We start from the raw sequence: 10,555 nt of genomic DNA, 5'->3' as shown, positions 1-10,555 counted from the left end.
CGATCGCCCGTGCCCTAACTTGGCGACGGAGGACACCTACGGCGACGGCGGAGAAGACGGTGTCCGCGGTCGGCGTGAAGACGGCGTCGGAGAGGTTGCGGCAGCGAAGCGCTTCGTCGCCGGCGTCGTCGAGGGCTAGCGGTGGCGCTAGGGTTCGTGCGAGAGTGGAAAAAGAAATAATGACTGCGGTGAGGCGTGTATTTATAGGGACATGGGCGGCTCAGTGTTATTACACAGGTGCCCCTGGCGATTCACATCTGAGGAACACATGGCCATCATGCAGCATATCAGAGGTTGTTCCACGTCCCACGCACGCCTGGATTGTCGGGTGGTCGTTCCCACTTCTTCGGGTTTCAGGTGAAGGAATGAGCATTGAAAACGGACTTAATGTTTGTCTCTGTATCTTCTGCTGACAAGGACGCAGAGAAGACATTCGACAGTTTCAATAGAATGCATATGATTTGGAGAGATAGAGTTTGAGATAGAAAGCATATCGGAGTTTTAGGGTCCGATCACATTCACTTAGTTCAAAAGATTCAATTAAGAAGACATAGCTATAAGTGAATGTTGTAGAGGACAGAACACTAGTATACTTATATATAATCAACATAGTGAAGATAATCATGAAGACATATTGAAGTTGAAGCCAAACCAAATGTGAAGACATAGCAAATGTAACGCCATGGGTAAAACACTTCAAACAGAAGAATTTAGTGGTGGCGTTACCCACCGTATAGGAAGTATTAGACCCAGACACAGCGCATAATTATCGTGGTGCTCTGAAGTCAAATTCCACATTAATGTATTCAAACTTAGAATGTATGTCTTCATTGATTGAAGATATACTTTACTTCGTGTGTCGCACATCTAAGTCATCAATATGCATAAGTGTTAGGATGTGTGCCTGATCACAGGACATTTGAGGATTTCAAGATATTTAGCTCACACCGTAACTTGCAAAATCTCTTCTCATCCAAGGGCTTGGTGAAGATATCTGCCAATTGCTCTTCAGTGTTGACGTGTATGATATCAATATCTTCCCTCACAACATGATCTCTGAGAAAGTGATGACGAATTTCAATGTGCTTTGTCTTCGAGTGCTGAACTGGGTTGTTGGCAATCTTGATGGCGCTTTCGTTGTCGCAGTAGAGTGGCACTTGCTTCAGATGAATGCCATAGTCCTTGAGTGTTTGCTTCATCCACAGAAGCTGAGCGCAGCAAGATCCAGCAGCAATGTATTCAGATTCAGCAGTGGAGAGAGATACACAGTTCTGCTTCTTTGAAGACCAATATACAAGTGATCATCCCAGAAAATGACATGTGCCTGATGTAGACTTGCGATCCACCTTGTCACCAGCATAATCAGCATCCGAGAATCCAACCAGATCAAACTCTGAGCCCTTTGGATACCATAATCCTAGAGTTGGGGTGTGAGCCAAATATCGAAGAATTCGCTTCACAGCTAAGTGATGCGACTCCTTTGGTGCCACTTGGAATCAAGCACACATGCAAACACTAAGCATAATATCTAGCCTAGATGCACATAGATAAAGTAAAGAACCAATCATGGAGCGGTATACCTTTTGATCGAACTCTTTACCATTGTCGTCGGGACCCATATGATGTTTGGCTGGCATTGGCGTCGTGAAGCCTTTGTAGTCTTGCATACCGAACTTCTTCAGGCAATATTTGAGATACTTCTCTTGAGATATGAAGATGCCGTTGCGTTGTTGTCATATTTGAAGACCGAGGAAGAACTCCAGCTCTCCCATCATGGACATCTGATATTGCTCTTTCATCATATATCCAAACTCTTCACTGTACTTCTGATTGGTGCAGCCGAAGATAATGTCATCCACATATATTTGGCACACAAACAGTTCACCATCATATGTCTTCGTGAAGAGAGTGGGGTCGAGGGAACCAGGTATGAAGCCTTTGCTCTTCAGGAAGTATTTTAGTGTGTCATACCAAGCCCGAGGGGCTTGTTTGAGGCCATACAGTGCCTTGTTGAGCTTGTATACCATGTCAGGATGTTTTGAATCTTCAAAGCCAGGCGGTTGTGCAACATACACTTCTTCTTCAATCTTGCCATTGAGAAAAACACTCTTCACATCCATTTGATATAGAAGTATGTTATGATGATTTGCATAGGCCAGCAGTATGCGTATGGCTTCAAGTCGAGCCACAGGAGCAAATGTTTCATCGAAGTCAACGCCTTCCACTTGAGTATATCCTTGAGCAACGAGACGAGCTTTGTTTCTGACAACTTGACCATGCTCATCTTGCTTGTTGCGGTATATCCATTTGGTGCCAATTATGTTGTGCTTCCGAGGATCAGGACGCTTAACCAGTTCCCATACATTATTCAGCTCAAACTGTTGAAGCTCTTCTTGCATAGCTTGAATCCATTCAGATTCCATGAAGGCTTCTTCAACTTTCTTGGGTTCTGTTATTGAGACGAATGCAAAGTTCCCATAGAAATTTGCCAGCTGAGTAGCCCTTGAACGAGTAAGCGGGCCAGGTGCATTGATGCTATCAATTATTCTATCAATCTGCACTTCATTGGCAACACGAGGATGTACAGGGCGAAGATTTTGCTCTTGCTGATCATTGTCATTGTTAGTGGGATTGTCTTCAGGTTGATCAGGTACGGAGATGATAAGTTCCTCTTCAGGTTGAGCTTCAGAGGGTATGATTTCTCCAGTTCCCATAAGTTTGATTGATTCTCTGGATGGAACTTCATCTAGCACATTTGGCAGGTGCTCTCTTTGTGAGCCATCAGTCTCATCAAACCGCACATCCACTGTTTCAACCACTTTATAATGAAAGAGATTGAAGACTCTGTAGGAGTGCGAATCCTTTCCATATCCAAGCATAAAACCCTCATGTGCCTTCGGTGCAAATTTTGAAGTGTCATGTGGATCCTTGATCCCGCCAAATACTCTGAAGTAACTTACATTTGGCTTCTTGCCAGTAAGGAGCTCATAAGATGTCTTGTTCAGAAGCTTGTGAAGATAAACACGGTTGATTGTATGGCATGCAGTATCAATGGCTTCAGGCCCAAATTTTCTTGGAGTCTTGTATTCATCAAGCATTGTTCGGGCCATCTCAATGAGTGTTCTGTTCTTGCGTTCTACGATGCCATTCTGCTATGGCGTGTATGGAGCTGAGACTTCATGTGTGATGCCCAAAGTATCAAGATATGTATCAAGGCCAGTGTTCTTGAATTCAGTGCCATTGTCACTTCTGATGTGCTTTATCTTGGCGCCATTGTTGTTCATTGCTCGATTGGCGAAGCGTTTGAAGACATCCTGCACTTCAGTCTTGTAGAGGATTATGTGCACCCAAGTATATCTAGAATAATCATCAACAATGACAAAGCCATAGAGACAAGCAGTAGTAGTAAGAGTTGAGTAATGAGTGGGACCGAAAAGATCCATGTGAAGCAGTTCGAAGGGTTGAGTCGTTGTCATGATTGTCTTCGAGGGATGCTTGGCCCTCTTCATCCTTCCAGCTTCACAGGCACCGCATAAGTGATCTTTCTTGAACTTGACGCCCTCGATGCCTATGACATGCTTCTTCTTTGCAAGGGTGTGCAGGTTCCTCATGCCAGCATGCCCTAGCCTCCGATGCCAGAGCCAGCATTCTGAAGCTTTTGCTAGAAGACATACGGCAAGCTGTGGTCCTGCTGAGAAATCTACCACGTACAAATCATCTTTCTGATACCCTTCAAACACTAGAGACTTGTCAGATTCCATTAGAACAAGGCAACGATATTTTCCAAACATCACAATCATGTTTAAATCGCAAAGCATTGAGACAGACATTAAGTTGAAGCCAAGGGATTCAACAAGCATGACTTTATCCATGTGTTGATCCTTTGAGATTGCAACTCTACCTAGACCCAATACCTTGCTTTTACCAGTGTCAGCAAATGTGATGTGACTTTTGTCAGATGGACGTAAAGTTGAGTCCATGAGAAGACTTCGCTTGCCAGTCATGTGATTGGTGCACCCACTATCAATAATCCATTCTGAAGCTGCTGGTGTCGTACCCTACAGTGCAGTTAGGGGGATAGGCTTCACTAAGAGTGTTGTGAAGCAAAAACATTTGACGAACCAGTGGGTTATGAAAGCTTAGATCCAGATTAGGACTAATAGGGAGAGTAGCAAGCGATTCAGGAACGAAATACATAGTAAGACCATTCGGGCATTTGATCTTGCACCCTACAAGATGTTTAAGGTCCCCAGCAATAGCGTCAGACGATTTTGGTTTTCTGCTGGAGACCTTTCCCTGCAAAAGAGAGTTAAGCTTTCTTAGCCACCCACATCTTCAAGGGTGGCTTAGAAGCAATAAGTCTAAGTGCAGCGTCTGAGAACTTTGGCTTTGGAGCCCTAGCAAAAAGTCTTGCAGGCGGACAATAGTACTCATAAGAATAAGCAGAATAGTTCTTGGTCTTATGAACATGGCGGTTTGATGAACCGCGCTCATATTCATAGGCCTGAGTATGGTTTCCCTGCAAAACATTTACGTTAGTGCGACTCAGGTGAGTCCTCTGTCTGTATGAAGCCTTTGGACCGTACGAAGCCTGTGGTCTGGGGTTTGTCTTCTTCACCTGTGGTGTCATGATGACATTCATAAGAAGATTTTCCAAACACTTTTTCGGCACCCAGATCTTCTTCATAGGCGGCCCATTCCTGCAGTTAGTGCCAATATACCTGGCAAACACTTCACCATTCTGATTCTTAAACAGTTTATAGTTTGCATCAAAGGATTCATCAATGACAATGAGGTTAGCACAAGTGAAGCCAGATAGATTGGATGGATCTGCTGAAGGTTCCTTTGCAGCAACCCATGTGGTTTTGGGGTACTGCTCAGGTTTCCAGTAAGAGCCATCAGCATTCATTTTTCTTACGAACCCAACACCCTCTTTCCTCGGGTTTCAGTTCAGAATCTGCCTTTTGAGGACATCACATAGTGTCTGATGCCCTTTAAGACTTTTGTACATCCCTGTTTCAAGCAATGTCTTCAACCTAGCATTCTCATCAGCAATAGCAGTGGTATCCTCAGCAGAGGGGTTAGTTCCCACATCAACAGTTGAAGATATTGCAACAGTAGCAACAGTAGAACATTCAGCAACAGAAGTAGCATTATCACGCTCAATGCATTTAAAACATGGTGATTCAAATCCTTCCTGAGCGGAACTGATCTGTTCGATGCGAAGTGACTCGTTTTCCTTTTGAAGATCTTCATGAGCCGCTCTCAATTTCTCAAGATCTTGCTTCCTTTGAAGATAATCATAGGAAAGCTTTTCATGAGTTGTTGAGAGCGTTTCATGATGACTTTCAAGTTTCTCATACTTAACGTGAAGATTTTTTATGTCTTCAATTAAGGACTCAGATCGAGTCATTTCAGCGCCTAACAGATCATCGCTTTTGTCTAACAGTTTTTGAATATGTTCCATAGCTTTCTATTGTTCAGTTGCAATTTTAGCAAGTGTTTTGTAGTTGGGTCTTGAACTACAATCAGAGTCATCTTCACTAGATGTTTGATAGTGAGTAGTGCGTGTGTTTACCTTGGCACCGCGTGCCATGAAGCAGTAGGTAGGAGCGGAGTAGTCCTTGTCATTTGCATCGGTGTCGGTGATGAAGTCATTATCTTCAGTGTTGAAGATGGACTTGGCAACGTATGCTGTAGCCAGACTTGCAACGCCAGAATCGGACTCCTCCTCAGACTCCACCTCCGCCTCCTCAGAAGCGGACTCCTCCTCTGAATCCATTTCCTTGCCAACAAACACACGTGCCTTGCCACATGAGCTCTTCTTGTGTGATGAAGACTTTGAGGAAGACTTGGAAGAAGACTTTGAGTATTTTTTTTCTTCTTCTTCTCATCAGAGTCATATTCCTTGCTCTTCTTCTTCTTTTTGTTTTCATTGTCCCATCGTGGACACTCAGAGATGAAGTGGCCAGTTTTCTTGCACTTGTGGCATGTTTTCTTCTTGTAGTCATGAGTAGAAGCTTCATCATTCCTTGAGTTTGATCGTGAAGACTTTCTGAAACCTTTCTTCTTGGTGAATTTTTGGAACTTCTTCACAAGCATAGTAAGTTCCCTTCCAATGTCTTCAGGATCATCAGAACTGCTGTCAGATTCTTCTTCAGATGAGGAGACAGTTTTTGCCTTCAAGGCACGAGTTCGCCCATAGTTTGGACCATAGATATCTCTTTTCTCAGAAAGCTGAAACTCATGTGCGTTGAGCCTCTCAAGTATGTCAGACGGATCGAGTGTCTTGAAATCAGGACGTTCTTGAATTATTAGGGCTAGGGTGTCAAACGAACTGTCAAGTGATCTCAGTGGTGTCTTGACGACTTCATGCTTGGTGATCTTAGTAGCGCCGAGGGCTTGAAGCTCATTTGTGATGTCAGTGAGTCGATCAAACATGAGCTGGACATTCTCATTGTCATTTCGCTTGAAGCAGTTGAAGAGGTTGCGAAGGACACTGATTCTCTGATCTCTCTGGGTTGAGACGCCTTCGTTGACCTTGGAGAGCCAGTCTCAGACTAGCTTAGATGTTTCCAAAGCACTCACACGGCCATACTGTCCTTTGGTCAGATGACCACAGATGATATTCTTGGCAGTAGAGTCCAGTTGAATGAATTTCTTGACATCAGCAGCAGTGACACCTTCTCCAGCCTTGGGAACACCGTTCTTGACGACATATCATAGGTCGATGTCAATGGCTTCAAGATGCATGCGCATCTTATTATTCCAGTAGGGATATTCAGTTCCATTGAAGACGGGGCACGCAGCGGAGACTTTAATTATCCCTGCAATCGACATAGCTAAAACTCCAGGTGGTTAAACCGAATCACATAGAACAAGGGAGTACATTGCTCTGATACCAATTGAAAGTGCGTTATATCGACTAGAGGGGGGGTGAATAGACGATTTTTATGAAAGTCTTCAAAACGTGGAAGTTTCGAAGACAAACGATAGAAGTAAACCTATTACCATGCAGCGGAAGGTAGACTACATTAGGTAAACCATAGTCAAGTATTCAATGAAGTGAAATTACAATGACTAATACCAGCTAGGTAGTAAGGATCAGGTAGGAAGATATTATGAAGCCAAACAGAACACGCAGTTATTCAGTGAAGACAAAAGATAGTGCAATCATACAATGACTTCACAAGGACCAACAGTAAGTAAAGGGAAGGGAAGGATGAAACCAGTGACTCGTTGAAGACAATGATTTGTTGGACCAGTTCCAGTTGCTGTGACAACTGTACGTCTGGTTAGGGCGGCTAGGTATTTAAACCTGAGAACACACAGTCCCGGACACCCAGTCCTGAACACGCAGCTCAGGACACCCGGTCCTCACCGTATTCCCCTTGAGCTAAGGTCACACAGACCTCGCCCAATCACTCCGGTAAGTCTTCAAGGTAGACTCCCAAACCTTCACAGACTTCGTTCACAGGCGATCCACAATGTCTCTTGGACGCTCAGAACGCGACGCCTAACTGGCTGGAGGATTCACAGTCCTCAAGTGTAATAAGTCTTCAAATCACACAGACAAGAAGACTTAAGTGATGCCTAACACTCTTAGGCTCTGGGTGGTTAGGGCTTTATCCTCGCAAGGAATTCTCTCTCAAAGGCTTCGAGGTGGGTTGCTCTCAAACGACAAAAGCCGTACACTAACTCTGAGCAGCCAACCGTTTATGGTTGTAGGGGGTGGGCTATTTATAGCCACTAGGCAACCCGACCTGATTTGTCCGAAATGACCCTGGGTCACTAAGGAACTGACACGTGTTCCAACGGTCAGATTTCAAACTCACATGACAACTTTACTTGGGCTACAAGCAAAGCTGACTTGTTCGACTCTGGACAAGATTCGCTCTTATAGTCTTCACTCGAAGACATAGGTTTTGGTTAAGCATCACTTCAGTCATTCTGACTGGTTCTCTTGGACCCCACTTAACAGTACGGTGGTTCCTATGACTCAACAAAGAAGAAAAAGAACTACGAAGGATCTAAGTCTTCGAGCTTCATAGGCTTCATGCGATGTCTTCTCTTGTCATAGTCTTCAATGTGAATATCTTCATATACCACCTTTGACATCAATGTCTTCATACATTTTTAGGGGTCATCTCTGGTAGGAAAACCGAATCAATGAGGGACTTCTACCTGTGTTATCCTGCAATTCTCACAAACACATTAGTCCCTCAACTAAGTTTGTCGTCAATACTCCAAAACCAACTACGGGTGGCACTAGATGCACTTACACCTGGCAACTCTTCGGGAAATACGTCAGGGAAATCCCTTACCACTAGTACTTCCTCCTGTACAACTCCTGATAAGGAATTTACTTGTGTCCTATTTGGCGCATGCCGGGATACATACTTGATCCTTCTTCCTTCTGGCGTCGTAAGCAAAATTGTCTTACTGGCGCAATCGATGTTTCCTCCATACATCGACAGCCAATCCATACCGAGAATTACATCCAAATCTTGGGATTCCAGAATAATTAAATCCATTGGGAAAATATGCCTTCCTATACTTAATGGCACTTGGAAACATCCTTAACTGGCCATATACTCCGCTCCTGGTGAGCTTACTAGCATAGGTGTTCTAAGAACCTTAGTGGGCAAGTTATACTTATCCACAAATCCCCTTGATATGTATGAATGTGATGCACCAGTATCAAAAAGAACGAGTGCAGTAAATGACTTAACCAAAAACTTACCGATTACTGCATCCGGCTGCTCTTCAACCTCCTCCACATTAACGTGGTTCACCTGTCCCTTGTTGAAAGGGTTCGGCTTCTTCCCAGAGCTTCCATTGCCATTCTGGCCTTCAGGACATTCATTGGCATAATGTCCGGTCTTCTGACACTTAAAGCAAGTGACTTGGCTCAGGTCTTTCTTGGCTGGGGTTGATGGGTTGGTACGGTTCTGGTCGTTGCTTCCTCCATTACCATTACCATTCTTGGTGCCATTGTGATTGTGCGAGGTACCTTCTCCATGAGTATGCTAAAAATGTCCTCCCGATCTAGGGGTAAATCGTGGCTTCTGCTGAGCTCCTGAATTGTACTTTCCTTGTGCATACTTCCTCTTGCGATTTTCAATTTGCTGTTGCTTCCCTTCAATCATAAGAGCACGATCTACCAACTCCTGATAGTTGTTGAAGGTTGCTACCATCAACTGCATGCTCAACTCATCATTCAGTCCTTCTAGAAACTTTTCCTGCTTAGCTGCATCCGTAGCAACGTCATCTAGGGCATAACGTGCTAATTTACTAAAGTCCTCCACATACTGGCCAACTGTCCGTCCTCCTTGGCGCAAGTTGTGAAACTCTCGTTTCTTCAAGGCCATAGCTCCTGCTGAAACATGGGCAGTTCGAAAAGCCTGCTGAAACTGGTCCCATGTGACAATGTTGACAGGGAAAGTGGCTGTGAAATTCTCCCACCATGATGTTGCGGGTCCTTCAAGCTGATGTGCGGCAAACTTCACCTTCTCCGCATCTGTGCACTCTGCTGTGGTCAACTCCCTAGCTGTCTTGAGAAGCCAATCATCTACTACTATCGGCCCGGTGCTACTGGAAAACATCGGCGGATTCAGCCTAAGAAAACGGGCTAAGTGATCAACATGTGGTGGTGGTGGTGGTGGGTTGTTGTTGTTGTTCCCCTGATTCTGATTCTGGATTAGCAACTGCATCAATGTGTTCTGCTGCTGGATCAACTGGGTGAGCTCCGGTGGGAAGGTAAATCCGGGGTCACATCTCGGAGGCATCTGAGGGTTTAGAAAAGATGAGATTTAAGAATAGAGGGGGTCTAAAGAGAAAACACTACCCATATGCACATGAGGCAAAAGCAAACAATTCACTTCATTCAATCAAACAAGGCCATAAAATCGATCTAACTATCACAAAAGTGCTCGGACTACTACTACTGATGAGGTGGTCTACTAGAAATATTCTTCGGTTGCAGACTCCATGATATCTGCTCCAGCTTCATCAACATAATCATCATCGCTATCATGTGGGTCCGAGTCGGTGTCGTCGATGATGATGTAGTCTTCCGGGCGAATCTCCTTGGGTTCTTCATCTTCATCTACTGGTGTAGGGTCTCCCATAAATATTCCGATCTTCTTGATGAGATCGTCATTTTTCTCCACTAATACTTCTATTTTCTCTTCATAATCTTCACGTGTAGCCTTGAGTTCTTCCTCCAGTTTCTTGATTCTGGTCCTTGTCTTCTTCAGGTCTATCATGTCGGCGCACATATGGTTCTCCTGACGTCGAATGTGCTGGTTTAATTCCTGGATAAAAGTTGTAATTGATCTATCCTTTCTGGTGCTGATCATCTCCCAGTGCTCATCTCGGCGCCCACAAATCTGGTAGATAGTATCCTTGAGATCATTGCGGTAAACTTCTCCAATGCGTCTCATGGCGATGTGAGCTGTCATGCTCTTTCCTAGACTTCAAGTTGGTGCATCAAAAGAAAACTCTATGGGCTCAGTGACTGGCATGAACGTCCTTCCTGGAACTTGAACTTGAA

Source organism: Triticum urartu, chromosome 4 (assembly GCF_003073215.2).
Source record: "Triticum urartu cultivar G1812 chromosome 4, Tu2.1, whole genome shotgun sequence".
Classification (NCBI taxonomy): domain Eukaryota; kingdom Viridiplantae; phylum Streptophyta; class Magnoliopsida; order Poales; family Poaceae; genus Triticum; species Triticum urartu.
The sequence above is the reverse complement of the archived record's forward strand: the minus strand, read 5'-3'. Positions refer to the sequence as shown.